The sequence below is a fragment of the Lynx rufus genome, unplaced genomic scaffold (assembly GCF_022079265.1).
Source record: "Lynx rufus isolate CCGP_SWC_20201006 ecotype Redwood Valley unplaced genomic scaffold, mLynRuf1.p SCAF_14, whole genome shotgun sequence".
NCBI lineage: Eukaryota > Metazoa > Chordata > Mammalia > Carnivora > Felidae > Lynx > Lynx rufus.
In genome coordinates this window covers 23,977,373-23,993,213 of record NW_025814828.1, presented here as the reverse complement: position 1 = coordinate 23,993,213, position 15,841 = coordinate 23,977,373, and the positions used below count along the sequence as shown (strand labels likewise).

The 15,841-nt window shown below is 37.7% G+C and overlaps 1 non-coding gene across 1 annotated transcript; it reads right to left on the bottom strand.

The window, feature by feature from the left end:
- Positions 1–14,652: 14,652 nt before the first annotated feature.
- TRNAP-UGG (transfer RNA proline (anticodon UGG)) lies at positions 14,653–14,737 on the bottom strand. The gene has a single exon. It is a non-coding gene; the product is annotated as a tRNA-Pro (tRNA).
- Positions 14,738–15,841: the final 1,104 nt, after the last annotated feature.

Below are 15,841 nucleotides of genomic sequence, written 5' to 3'. Positions count from 1 at the left end.
ATGATTCAGCATATGCTAATCAATAAATGTAATACATTGCATTAAAAGAATGAAGGATAAAAATCACACTCACTAGATGCATTTGACAAAACTCAGCATCTTTCGTGATAAAAAAAAACTCTCAACAAACTGGATATAGAAGGAATATACCTTAATATAAGAAAGGCCATATATGCAAAATCCACAGCTAACATCATACTCCATGGCAAAAGGTTGAAAGCTTTCTTATTAATATCAGAAACAAGACAAAGGTGTGCACTCATTATTCCTATCCAACATAGTACTGGAAGTTCTAGCCATAGCAATTAGGCAAGAAAAAGAAACAAAAAGACATCCAAATCAGCAAAGAAGAAGTACAAATTTCTTTGTTTACAGATGATATAATTTTATAAATAGAAAATCCTAAAGACTCTACTAAAAAACTGTTAGAACTAATGAACAAATTCACCAGAGTTGCAGGATTCAAAACTCAACTTACAAAAACCTGTTCTGGTTTAAATACTAATAACAACATATCTGAAAAGAAAGAAAATAATCCCATTTATGATAAATCAGAAACAATAAAGTAGGAACAACTGAACCCAGGAGGTAAAAGTTCTGTACACTGAAAATTACTACACCTTGATGAAACAAATTGAGGAAGACACAAATGAAATGTATCTCAAGTTCATGGATTGGAAGTTTATAGATTAGAAGAATTTTAAAATGTTAAAATTCCCATACTACCCACAGCCATCTATATGTTCAGTGCAATCCCTATCAAAATTCCAATGGTGTTTTTCATAGAAATAGAAAAAAAATCCTAAAATTTGTGTGGAGCCATAAAAGACCTCAGATAGCCAAAGCAATCCGGAAGAGGAACAAAGTGGAGGCATTACACTTGCTGATTTCAAACTATACTATAAAGCTCTAGTAATCAAAACAGTATGGTACTGGCATAAAAACAGACATATAGACCAGTGGAACTGATTTGAGGGTTCAGAATTAATCTCATACATATACAGTCAACTAGTAATTAACAAGGGAGCCAGGAATCCTCAATGGGGAAAGTAGAGAAAACTGGATATCCACATGCAAAAGAATGAAATTGGAGCCCTATCTTACACTGTCACTAAAATTAACTCAAATGAATTAAAGACTTAAATGTAAGACCTGAAACTGTAAAACTACCAGAAGAAAGCTCTTTGACATTGTTGTAAGCATAATTTTTTGGATATTACACCAAAAGCACAAGCAAGGAAAGCAATAATAGACAAGACTACTTATTTATTTATTTGTTTGTTTATTTAAATTTCATTTATTTTGAGAGAGAGAGAGAGAAAGAGAGAGAGAGAGAGAAGGTGCACAGGAGGGACAGAGAAAGAGGGAGAGAGAATACCAAGCAGGCTCCAAACTATCAGTATAGAGCCTGACACAGGGCTCCAACCCTAGAACCATGACATCATGACCTGAGCCAAACCAAGACTTGTACACTTAAACAACAGAGCCAGCCAGGCACCTAAGACTATTTTAAATTAAAAAGAATTTGCACAGCAAAAATAACAATGAACAGAATGAGAAGGTAACTTATGAAATGAGAGAAGATATTTGCAAATCATATATCTTATTAGGGGTTAGTATCCAAAATATATAAGGAGCTCATACAACTCAATAATAAAAACACAAATAATCCAATTAAAAAATCAGCAGAGTACTTGAATAGGCATTTTTTCAAAGAAGACATACAAATGACCCATGGGTACATGAAAAGATGCTATGTGTCATTAATCATTAGGGAAATGCAAATCAAACCATAAGGACCTATTATTTCACAGCTGTTAGAATGATTGTTATCAAAAAGTCAAGAGACAACAAGTGTCCGTGATGATGTATAGAAAAAGGATCCCGTGTGCACTACTGGTGGGAATGTAAATTGGTGCAGCCACTGTGGAAGATAGTGTGGAGGCTCCTCAAAAAAATGAAAATTGCTCTGCCATATGATCCAGTGATCCCACATCTGGGTATATGTCCAAAGGAAATGGACTCATTATCTTGAAATGATATCTGCACCCACATGTTTATTGCTACATTATTCACAGTAGCTAAGATATGAATGCAACACGAATGTCCGTTGGTTGATAAATGGATAAAGTGTGTTATTTAGACACAATGAAATATTACTCGGTGAGAAAAAAAGAAGCAAATCCTTCCTTTTGCAAAAACATGGGTGGACCTTGAAGGCATTATGCTAAGTGAAGTAATTCAGACAGAGAAAGGTAAATACTATATATTCCCACTTGTAGGTGCAGTCTAGAAAACCCAACTCATAGAAATAGAGATTAGAATGCTGGTTTCCAGAGGCTGGAGGAGTTGAGGGAAAGGGAAGATGTTGGGCGAAGGGTATAAACTTTCAACTGTATGAGTAAGTTCTGGGAATCTAATGTACAGCATGCTGACCATAATTAAAAATGCTGTCTTATAGCCTGAAGGCTAAGAGAGTACATTTTAACTGTTATGATGACGACAACAACAATAACAAGAAAGGTAATTATGTGAAGGGACGGAGGTGTTCACTTTATTGTGGTAATCTTTTTGCAATATATGTGTATCAGATCATCATTCTACTGTAAATCTTAAACTTACGTATATGTCAATAATATCTTAATGAAGCTGGGTAAAATTTTAAATTAATAAAACTATTCCAAAAAATTTAGAAAAGAACAAATTTTCACTTCAATTTAACTTTAATGATGAAGAGAGATACAGCCATAGAAATATTTATTGACTAAGAGAATTCTCTTATTGACTAAGAGAATAAGGAGAGAATATTCTCCTTATTTTAAATTTACTTTCCTTTGAACACTGTGCATTAGACTCATTCTCATTAAAAAATAGATATGGTGTTAAAAATCCAAGTCAGTAAGGTATGAAATTAAAGGCAAATTAATTCCAGAGAGAAAAGTAAAAAAAAGTATTTGTTGTCACTTTTTATGGTTTTGTATTATAAATTGTTTTGATTTGTATCGTCAGAGACTTCTAGAAATAACTGTTTCAAACATCAAACTCCAGATGGATGGGTTTAAGCTGTTGCATTCTAAAGATAGAAAGATTTCTGTAAAATCAGATCTATTATGTCAAAATTATAGGAGTAACTCAATAATTTGTTCAAAAATACTTAGGAATAGTCGCTAACACTTTTAATATTCCTATCAATAGAAAAGAACAGTTTGAATTCTTGAAATGCATTTATAGTAGTTTTGTGATAATTTTCCATATTCTCCAGATTTTGAATGTGCTCTCTATCTCTAATATTGTCCTTTTCTGGTCATAGGTTGAGTTAGTGATTAAAGAAAAACAAAATCTTATTCCCTCAGTCTGACTTAGGCCCCGTTAGGTTGTCATTCTCTCTGACATGGCAAAGAAACCTCAGCTGACAGTTTTTATGACAAGAACAGCATTCTCTCATATGTATTCTAGTACCCTACTTGAAAGCAAACTTTCATTTCAACAGTCTCAGTAGAATAACACATTTGTCTTTTATTTGTCTCAATACTGAGTCAAGGAAGCTTTCTATACCAGCAGTTTTCCCAAAGAAGGGGGAGAAATTCAACATTAAAAACAACCACCTACACAGTCCTCTAAACACGGCTTTCTGAGTTAAAGTATAAAAGATTTGCAATGAGAGAAAAATCACATAGAATGTCTATTTCTGTGTAGAGACAAGGAACGAAAGAGGAAACCCAAAATAGGAGGGATTGAAGCAGGAGCTGGGAGTGACTCAGTAGGGGACCTTTAGTAAATCACTTAACCTGGTCGCAGAGCCTTTCAAACTAATCCAGACCTGCCCTCACCTCCCAACCCTTTAATCCCTTCGTCCCATTTATATTTCTTCCCTGGCTTCCTCTGGCCCTCTGCTACTTCCCTCCCTCCTCTCCCTATGACTAAACAGATTTCTTTTCTTAATACCTTTCCTGGGTAGATTTTTTTTTTCCTTCCCTCCTCATTTTGCTTTATATGCCTGGAATGATTCTAGTGAGTCAGAGGTATCCTTTTAGAATCACAGTTTCCATAAAGCCTTCCTGTAACAAGCTGTAAATGCCGCTCACTCTTTTTAGTTTAGTAATTATTAAAGCAAGCGGAAACTTTTTGTTACTTTCATTTCAAAAGTTTCATCCCGCTGTTTATCAAGACTTCTCAAACTTGCTAATAAACGGCATTGGTAAAATTTCACCCAGCAACAAAAGTGATGTTTCTTCAGAGCAATTATATCTTGCAGTCTGTGCTTCCTGCTTCCTTTTTCCTAACCTGGGTCATGCGCACAGAAATAGATTTTGGGAAATGACACATTCGCCCTAGACCTAGATGGAAGAAGTTTTACATCTTGGATAAAGAAGTGGACCATAATAAAGGTTAGTGATTGCACTCCGACCAGATTGAGAGTGCTCCTTTAACCCCATATCCTATGCTATTCCCTGCTAATACTGTGGGATTTATGAAAAGTTTCGAATTAGATCTAACTATATCTACACTGCAGCGTAAAGAAATGCATTATGCATTTTGGAAATGCAGAAGATTATATATACATAATATAAATATATACATAAAATTGTACTGAAAGTTAATTAATGTTATTCCTAAGTGCTATTTTTTATAAACACTACGTTGAATTAATTGAGAAGTAGCAAAACCCCAAAGAGCTCCATGTTCTTATGTGAGAAAGTCACTTCCTCTGCGACTGCCTTGGGTTGAAAACTGTTAGAGGAGGTCATTAAGAGGACGTGACCACTAGTTGACCCGTGAGCTAGACCTGGGTAATCAGAGGCTCGTCACCCTGTCCCCCGTCCTTGAGATGTACATTTGGCCCACAGTTCCCACAGCTGGAACGATTCTCAAGAATAGACTTGAGAGAGCAGTGTGTTTTTGAGCCCACCTGGATGGTGTATGTGACTGAATCCAGGTAAGGCCTCTCTATAAACTTTTAAGATTTTGGTGGCTAGGTGCAGAGATCTATTTATTTGTCTGGTGGCACTGAAGGCAAGCCTCACAGATCACGGATCAGTTTCTTTGGTTAGTAAACCCACCGCCTACCAATTTGGAATGACCTGCCACTTTCTTTAGTCTCTCCTTGCCGTCTGTATACAGAGAGCAACTCACAAACCAGCAAAATTGATACGGAAGAGTGGACACCAAAACAATTCTGGTGTTGATTTTGGTTTCATTGTATTTCTGGGTATACTATTTCAACGATGAACACCAAGGAGAAAGGTGGGAAAGCAACTTAAAGCTTTTGCCCTGGAAATTAAATATTAGTGTGTATTTTCTTCTATAGACAAGAAACATCAGATGGGTGCATGGTTTAAGAACTGCACCAGGACCAAAAATTCTGCTACTTTCTTGGTCCTGAAGCCAATAAAGGGAATTATGGTAAGCAGAGAATCGATGGCTAGTTTCATTCTTTATTGTTTCTGTCAGGTTCCAAGATGCTTTAACTTTTTGTGAGAACGGTTTTGAAATTTCCAACTGTAATGTGTGGGGATTTTCGTTTTCTCTTTTAAACGATGTTTTTGCACCATTTTAAATTTGGAAAACTTTGTAGTTTTTGAGATACAGGTTTTTAATCTCATACCTACTTTGAAGCCAGCTGCATGGTGCCCCATTCTTGCTTTTTTTTTCCTAGCAAAAATTTACCCATTTAACTATTTAAAGGGACTCTGTGATGGCCTGAATTGTTCTCTTTATTTTTCCTTTCCTAGTTCATGGAACCAGAGTTATTTTTAGATAAGGATACACTTAAAACATTCTACCACTTCAGTTCTTACAAGCATTAAAAATGTTTGGAAGATATGGGGAAAAAAAAAGAAATGTTTTGATATTCTTAGGGGATCTTCCAGGGAAAATGTTAGCAATGCTGACCTTTTGTATTAAGCTTTACCTACACAAATGGGCTCCTTACTGTCAAATTTGATTTTTAAGAGGACCTAAAAATGTTATCTAGAATAAAAATTAATTCAAATGATGCAAGTTGACATATCACTTGCATTTCAGATCATACATATTTCCCCCAAATACCTGGATACAGCACAAAAAACAAACACAGAAAGACTCTTGAAAAGTGGAAAGAAAAAGGTGGACTGCTCAAGGACCTTGGGACTTCAGGAATCGCAGTCTGGTGAATTCTCTGGGTTTCCTTACTACCTCCCATGTATATTAGACGGGGCTCTCTAGAAACCTCTAATACAGAATTGCCAATAGCCACAGACAAAGAAAATTGAAGAAAAAAAAAGGTCTTTTCCTTAACCAAAGGACCAGGAAAAGAGTAGTTTAACAATCAAAAAACAAAACATTGTAGCAATACCCGCCCTACTGTCGCCAAGTATCAATGGAGAAAAAGCCTTCCACCTGGAGGACTTCAATGGGATTGAGTGGGGTTTGATCTTCCATACCAACACCTTGCCCCTGTAGAAACAGGTGCTTCCTTTCTTCTGGGTTGGGGATGGAGAGGGACCTAACCTTCCGAGTGGGGAGTTTATCTTTCATTTCCTGCCTAATATGAAGTGGTAGCACCCTAAGTCCCTTGCTGAGTGGTGTCCGCAGGTTGTTTGGGGCAGCTGATCTGTCATCCCACAGCCAAAGCAAGGAGCAGGTGCTCTGATTCCCTTGCAGAGACAGTGTTAGCGAGGCTGTGCAGGGACCTGGTCTTCCATCCCCTCCCTGGCAGTAGCAGGTGGAGCTGTGTTCCCCAGCCAGAGTAGTGTCGGTGGGATGCAGCTCCAGGCTGCATCTTCAACCCTACTTGGTGTCAGTGAGGCTGAAGGAAGTATTAAGGGGTGGGACCAGTAGGTATTTGGCTTTCTGCCATCAGCTTTTCTGGTGTCACAGCAATCCAGCAGCTAAGGTAAGCTTCTGCCCCCATGCTAAGGCAACAAAGTGGTGTAAGTCACCTTCTTCCCTTACTGGTGTCAGCAAGGCCCAGCTGGAAGATGAACTTTCACCTGCATTCCTAGGTTATGAGGCAGTGTGAGTTGGTGCCCACTTTCACCAGGAGAGTGTCAACAGGGCCAAGGAGGGAGCTAAACCACCCTCCCACCTGTTTGCAATGAGTCATTGTGTGTTGCTGCCCCTCTTTAGCCAGGATGGTTGGTGGGACCCAGTGAGAAGTAAAACATGCACAGGTAACTGCCCTCACACTAAACTTGGACAGAGGACTGCCTGCTAAAAAGCAGATGTGAAATAGGTCCCAGAGTCTCATGATATAATACCTAAAATGTACAAAATAAAATAGAAAATCACTCATCATATGAAGAAACAGAAAAATCACAGCATGACTTGGGGAAAAAGACAACCAACTGATAACACCAAGATGAGTGAGATCTTGGCATTACCTGACAAGGATTTTGTAGTTATTTTATTTTGTGTGCCTGACAAGAACACTTAAGATTTACTCTCTTAGCAAATTTAAAGTATAAAGTATAGTACTAGTAACTATAGTTACTGTGTTGTACATTAAATCCCCGGAACTTATTAATCTTACAGCTGAAAGTTTCTACACTTTGACCAACGTCTCTGCGTTCTTCCCCCAGACCCCAGACCCTGCAACCATATTCTACTATCTGGTTCTATGAGTTCAAATTTTTTTAGATTTCATATACAAGTGAGATCGTACAATATTTGTTTTTTAAAATTAATTTATTTAAACTCAAGTTAGTTAACATAAAGTGTAGTATTGGTTTCAGGAACAGAACCTAGAGCGATTCATCACTGACATGTAACACCCAGTGCTCATTCCAACAAGTGCCTTCCTTAATACCCATCACCCATCTAGCCCATCCCCCCACCCACCTGTCCTCCAGCAACCCTCAATTTGTTCTCTGTATTTAAGAGTCTCTTATGGTTAGATCTAGAACAAACAATCCTAAAATTGGTATGGAACCAGAAAAGACCCCAAATAGCCAAAGTAATGCTGGAAAAGGTATCACAATTCCAGACTTCAAGCTGTATTAAAAAGCTGCAACCATCGAGACAGTATGGTATCGGCCCCGAAACAGACACATAGATCAGTGGAACAGAATAGAGAACTCAGAAACGGACCCACAAATGTGTCACCAACTAGTCTTTGACAAGGCAAGAAAGAGTATCCAATAGAAAAAAAGACAATCTCTCCAGCAAATGGTGCTGGGAAAACTGGACAGTGACACGCAGGAGAATGAAACTGGGCCACTTCCTTACACCATACACAAAAATAAATTCAAAATGGATGAAAGACCTAAATGTGAGACAGGAAACCATTACAGTCCTAGAGATCATACAGTATTTGTTTTTCTGTGTCTGGCTTATTTCACTGTGACAAGGATTTTTAAAGCAGCCATCATACAAATGTGTAAACAAGCACTTATAGTTTCTTTTAAAACAAGGGAAAAAAGAAAATCTCAATGAAGAAATAGAATTTATTTTAAAAAACCTAATTGAAAGTAATAGAACTAAAAAATACAATAAGCAAAATTAAAGACTCAATGGATGAGCTCATTAGTAGAATGGAGATTACAGAGGATGGAATTAGTTAATTTAGGGACAGATTATAAGAATTTACTCAATCGAAAAAAAACATAGAGTTACCATATGTCCCAGCATTTTTACTACTGGGTATATGCCCAAGAGATATAAAAACTTATGTTCACCCAAAGACTTGTAAATGTATGCTCAAAACAGTATTATTCCTAGCGGCTAAAACCTGAAAATAACACAAATGCCCATCAACACATGAATGGATAAACAAAACGTGCATATTCATATAATGGAATATTATTTAGGCATAAAAACAACTACAGTACTGATACATGCTACGACAGGGCAAAACTCAAAAACACTGTGCTCAGTTAAAGAAGCCAGATAAAAAAGCCACGTATCTTATCATTCCATTTGTATGAAACGTCCAGAATAGGCAGATGTATAGAGACAAGAAGGAGATTAATGGTTTCCAGGGGCTGTAGGTGGGGAGGACGAGGAATGACTGCTAATGGGTACAGGGTTTCTTTCGGGAGTGGTGAAGGTGTTCTGAAATTGAGGTGACGGTTGCACAACTCTGTAAATATAGTAAAAGCCATTGAGTTGTATGCTTTAGGTGAAATTTATGGCACATAAATGTGGTCTCAAGCTGCTAAAATAAAAGTAAATGTAACATTAATGTATTACAGGTTAGACCATTTTGAATACGTATATGCTCTTTATGCATATGCAAAAATTATTTAAAACAAATAGAGACATCCAAATTCAATTCCACTCAAATCATGGCTTTTTTGAGCAACTGTGTCAGGCACTGTGTTGGGTGTGCTTTGGGGCATAAAGAAATAAATAAGAAGCGTGTTTTAACTTCAGAGAGCTTAAAGTTACTGGGGGGAAAGGACATATATAAATGTTTATAATCTAAGATGGTCATTTTTACATAATTTACTTCATTAATTCAGACGTAGCACCAATACATAAAAATATAGCAGTTAATGGCAAAATTAGGAACTTGACACAGGCAAACCAGACATATTTTTTCATGTTGCACCCCCTAGCATTTATAAAAAATAGCAAAACTGGAGCTTGGTTCAAGTCAACTTTCATTCTTCTTGATCTGATCAGATACTTATTATTAATACTTAAAGACTTTTCTGTTGGGCAATTGTTTGTGAAATCAACCTGGTCGATACTCCTATATTAACTTGGAAACAATCACTATCTCTAGTTGTAATTCTTGACCAGGCTAATAATGTTTTGAATTAATTGACTAGCTTGCAAATATGGAAGAATCTACTTGATGTATCTGACTGGCCAATTTTCCGTGAGTTGTGTTGGCTCATTCAAGATTCTGTGAAGAATATAATGATTGACAGATAAGCTTCCCTAAAGTAGCATTTATTTTGGAGGTATATTACCTTTTACTGGTGAGCTTGGCACTTCAACCTAATGTAAACTGATTGGAATTAACAATCACACAGCAAGCTACTAATGTCCACATTGAGAGGGGATATTTGCCCAATCAAATGCAGTTAATAATCTCTTGATAAATCACAAAATTGAAACTACACTTCATGTAATCTGAAGTAGAAGAAAATGAAAGGAACTCAGAACGTTGTTATCACTTAGATAAAGGTTTACCAGTGCATATTTATCCAAACATTTCACTCTGACTCCTTTCTACCTGACATTGGAAGGGGATTTGTGAATGAGATCCATTCCTTTCAGGCCATAAAACTTAATAAATGAATAGTATCTATCTAAAGACACTGGGTATTAGCATAGTGTTGTCTGCCCTAGAGTCAGCCTACATGAGTCAAATGCCTCTTCCACCACCTAATAGTTCATTGACCTTGGGCAAGTCTCTATACCTCTCTGAGCGTTAGTTTCTTTGTGTAATTGGAATAGAAATGGAACTTATCGCATGGGGTATTTGGGAGTTTTGAATGAAATAATACATATAAAGAATTTAGCATGCTGCCTGGTACTTAGAAGAACCCTGCAAACGTTCAAAATTATTAGTATTAACCATTATTTCACTCACAGAATGAAACTTGGACAAATAGTTGGGATATACCACCATTGTGAGGATGAGTGTGGACCACAGACGTCATGTTGGAAACCGGGTTTTTAAAGGCATTTGGAATCAGGTAGATAGAGCAGGTCACCAAGAGAGTTAAAGAGATCACAGGGGTGCCTGGGTGGCTCAGTTGGTTAAGCGTCCAACTTTGGCTCAGGTCATGATCTTGCAGTTCGTGGGTTCCAGCCTTGTGTCAAGCTCGGTCCTGATAGCTCTGAGCCTGCAGTCTGCTTCGGATTCTTTGTGTCTCTCCGGCTGCCCTTCCCTGCTCATGCTCTTTCTCTTTCTCCCCAAAACAAATAAACACCTGAATAATTTTAAAAAAGACATCACAAGACTAATCTCACTGATCAGAGTCTATTTTTGGAGGTACAGACTTACAGATGCCTACAAAGATACGGAAACTACCTAAAGGTACTTCATTGCCTCTTTTTTTTAAAATTTTTTTTAACGTTTATTTATTTTTTTTTAATTTTTTTTCAACGTTTTTTATTTATTTTGGGACAGAGAGAGACAGAGCATGAACGGGGGAGGGGCAGAGAGAGAGGGAGACACAGAATCGGAAACAGGCTCCAGGCTCTGAGCCATCAGCCCAGAGCCCGACGCGGGGCTCGAACTCACGGACCGCGAGATCGTGACCTGGCTGAAGTCGGCCGCCCAACCGACTGAGCCACCCAGGCGCCTCCTTCATTGCCTCTTAAGGTGGAAGTGGTAACATTCCCTTGTTGAGCCCAAATTATGCTCATTACATCTCCAGTAGGCAATCAGTTGAGTTTGTTCCATTTATTTCTATTTAGCAAATGACTCCCACATGTTGTGACTTCAAACAACCATTTTATTTGCGTATTGTTTTGTGGCTAAGGAATTCAGGATGGACTTGATTGATATATTTTCTCTGATCCACATGGTTACATGGTTTCACTGGAGGAGTTTGTACCAGGATGGGCCATTCAAACTTAGAGCCTTGGAGCTCCTTGTCTCTCACTGCCTCCACATGAATCTTATTCCCATGGCCTTTCATTTTGGCTTGGGTTTCTTGAAGACATGGCAGTCTCAGGGTAGTTGGAATCCTTATATAGCAGCTGACTTGCCCCAGGATCAGGTTCTAAGAGGCAGGACATGGACTTTGTCAGTTTTTTTTTTAATTTAAAGTTCTTACTTTGATTCCAAGTAGTCCATATAGTGTTATATTACTTTCAGGTATACAATACAGTGATTCAGCACTTCCATACATCACCTGGTGCTGATCACAAGTGCACTCCTTAATCCCCATCACCTATTTCACAGGTAGAGGGCCACCTTTCTCTCCTATGGCAACCATCAATATGTTCTCTACAGTTAAGAGTCTGTTTCTCTCTCTCTCTCTCTCTCTCTCTCTCTCCATCTCTCTCCTTTGTTTGCATCTTTTGTTTCTTAAATTCCACATATGAGTGAAATCATATGGTATTTGTCTTTCTCTGAATTATCTCACTTAGGATTATACTCTCTAGCTCCATCCATATTGTTGCAAATGGCAAGATGTCATTCTTTTTTATGGCTGAATAATAGTCCACTATATATATATTTCTTATTTTTCCATTATATTGATGGACATGGGCTGCTTCCATATCTTGGCTATTGTAAATAATGCTGCTACAAACATAGGAGTGCAGGTATCCCTTTCAATTAGTATTTTTACATTCTTTGGATAAGCACCTAGTAGGGCAATTGCCAGATCATAGGGTAGTTCTATTTTTAACTTTTTTAGGAACCTCCATACTGTTTTCTAGAGTGGCTGCACCAGTTTCCATTCCCACCAACAGTGCCCGAGGGTTCATTTTTCTCCACATCCTCAACAATACCTGTTGTTTCTTGTGTTGTTGAGTTTAGCCATTCTGACAGGTGTGAGGTGATAGCTCATTGTGGTTTTGATTTTCATTTCCCTGGTGGTAAGTGATGATGAGAATCTTTTCATGTGTCTGTTGGCCATCTGGATGTCTTCTTTGGAGAAATGTCAATTCATGTCTTCTGCCCACTTTTAATTGGATAATTTCTTTTTGGGGTGTTGAGTTTTATAAGTTCTTTATATATTTTGGATACTAACCCTTTATTGGATATATCATTTGCAAATATCTTCTCCCATTCTGTAGGTTGCCTTTTAGTTTTGTTGATTATTTCCTTTGCTGTACAAAAGCTTCTTATTTTGAAGTAGTCTCCATAGTTTATTTTTGCCTTTGTTTCCCTTGCCTCAGGAGACAGATCTGGAAAGAAGTTGCTACAGCAGATGTCAAAGAAGTTACTTCCTGTGCTCCCTTCTACAATTTTTATGGTTTCAGGTCTTTCATTTAGGTCTTTCACCAATTTTTAATTTATTTTTGTGTATGATATAAGAAAATGGTCCAGGTTCTTTATTTTGCATGGTGCTTTCCCCTTTTCCCAACACCATTTGTTGTAGTGACTGTTCTTTTCCCATTTGATATTCTTTCCTGCCTTCTCAAATATTAATTGAACACATAGTTGTTGGTGCATTTGTGGGTTTTCTATTCTGTTCTATTGATCTATGTGCCTATTTCTTTGGCAGTACCATACTATTTTTATTACTACAACTTTGTAATATAACTTGAAGTCCAGAATTGTGATACCTCGAGTTTTGCTTCTCCTTTTCAAGACTGATGTATCTTTGTGGTTCCCTATAAATTTTAGGATTGTTTTTTTTTTCTAGTTGTGTGAAAAATGTGCTTGTTATTTTGATAGGGATTGCATTAAAGGTATAGATTGCTTTGGGTAGTAGAGGCATTTTAATGGTATTTGTTCTTTCAATCCATGAGCATGGAATGTCTTTCTATTTCTTTTTTTATTAAGTTTATTTACTTTTGAGAGAGAGAGAGAGAGAAAGTGGGAGAGGGCCAGAGAGAGGGAGAGAGAAAATCCCAAGCAGGTTCTGTGCTGACAGCAGAGAGCTCAATGCAGAGCGTGAACTCAGGAATCCTGAGATCATGACCTTAGCTGAAATCAGATGCTCAACCGACTCAACCACTCAGATGGCCCTGTCTTTCCATTTCTTTGTGTCATCTTTGATTTCTTTCATCAGTGTTTTATCATTTTCAGATTAAGATCTTTCACCTCTTTGGCTAGGTTTATTCATAGATATCTTATTATTTTGGGTGCAGTTGTAAATGGGATTGTTTTCTTAATTTCTCTTTCTGCCGTTTCACTATTGGTGTATAGAAATGCAACAGATTTCTGTACATTGACTTTGTATCCTGCAACTTTACTGAATTCTTGTATCAGTTCTGGCAATTTTTTGGTGGAGTCTTTTGGGTTTTATATACAGAGTATCATGTCATTTGCAAAGAGCAAAAGTTTTTCTTCTTCCTTACCAGTGTGGATACCTTCTATTTCTTTGTGTTGTCTGATTGCTGTGGCTAGGTCTTCCAATACTATATTGAATAAAAGTGGTGAGAGTGAACATCGTTGTCTTATTCCTAATAGGGGATAAGCTCTCAGTTTCTCCCCACTGAAGATGATGTTAGCTGTGGGTTTTTCATAGATGGCCTTTATTATGTTGAGATATGTTCCCTCTAAACCTACTTCATTGAGGGTTATTTTTTTAAATCATGAATGGATGATTTTTCTCACATGATTTGTCACATGCTTTTTCGGCATCTATTGAAATGATCATATGGTTCTTATCCTTTCTCTTATTGATGAGATGTATTACGTTGATTGATTTGTGAATTTGAACCACCTTTGCAACCCAGGAATAAATCCCACTTGATCAGGTGAGCACATAGCCAGTTTTTTAATGCCTGTGCCCAGACTGCAATATGTCTGTGGTATTTTATTGTTCAGAGAAGTCAGGAACTTACCCAGATTCAAGGGAAGGGGTTACAGACCTCACCTCTCAATGGGATACAACCCAAGAATTTATAACCATCTTTTAATTCTAGCTTTATTGAGGCATAATTGAGAAATAAAATTGTATACATTTATTTTTTTAAATGTTTATTTATTTTTGAGGCAGAGAGAGACAGAGCATGAACGGGGGAGGAGCAGAGAGAGAGAGGGAGACACAGAATCTGAAGCAGGCTCCAGGCTCTGAGCTGTCAGCACAGAGCCCGACGTGGGGCTCGAACCCACGGACCATGAGAACATGACCTGAGCCCAAGTCAGACGCTTAACCGCCTGAGCCACCCAGGCACCCCAAAATTGTATACATTTAAAGTGTAAATTGTGGGGCACCTGGGTGGCTCTGTCAGTTAAGTGTCCGACTTTGGCTCAGGTCATGATCTTGCAGTCCTTGAGCTCGAGCCCTGTGTTGGGATCTGTGCTGACAGCTCAGACCCCGGAGCCTGCTTCAGATTCTGTGTCTCCCTCTCTCTCTGCCCCTCCCAATCTCATGCTCTGTCTCTCAAAAATAAATAAATGTTAAAAAAATAAAGTGTACATTGTGATGATTTGATATAGGTATACTTTATGAAATATTTACCACAATGAAGTTGATGAACACATCACATAGTTACTTTTTTTGTGTGTATGGCGAGAAGGCTTATGGTCTATTCTCTCGGGAAATTTCAAGAATATAGTATAGTATTATTAACTATAGTCACTATGCTATTCAGTAGAGCCTGAGAATTCCTTTTCATTTATTTATTTAGTCATTCATTCACTTATTCATTCATTTATTTTGCATAAATAGGTAGAGTGTTTATTACTTGAGGCCAATGGTCATGAAATGCCCTTCACTGGGTACCGTCATATGAGATAGGGAAGACATTCCAGTGGAAATTGTTTAAGGTGGCAACATTTTTATTTCTGTACATTTACATACAAATTTTCTCCAAAGGTACAACAGCTGTGACATCATGCAGATGTTGAGATTTGAATGACAGATCAAAACTCTATTTAGGCTTGTACAATGAATGAACACCTCCAGAAAAATCCCAGTTGACAGGTACAGTAACATGATTCTTACATAGAAACCTCAAATTTGGGGGTTGCAGAAAGGACAGAGGGAGGGAAGTATTCCCCACTAAACATAACACACTGTACTGCTTTTCCAAAAAACACAATACATTAAAGTTAGGTGTTCTTTAAAAGAGTTGAAGCCTGGGCTCCCCCAGAACGTGGGTGTTCATTCCTGTGCGCCACTTAGGGTTTGGGTGATGTGATGGTCACAGGGTTCATTTAAGGTTAATTTCTATTTTGGCTCTGAGAAGTGGTAATGTTTGAGTGCAATTACTTCCTTTATGAGGTTTATTTTTGCTCTCCTTCTGTTCTGTGGCCAAACCAACTTACCAGGCC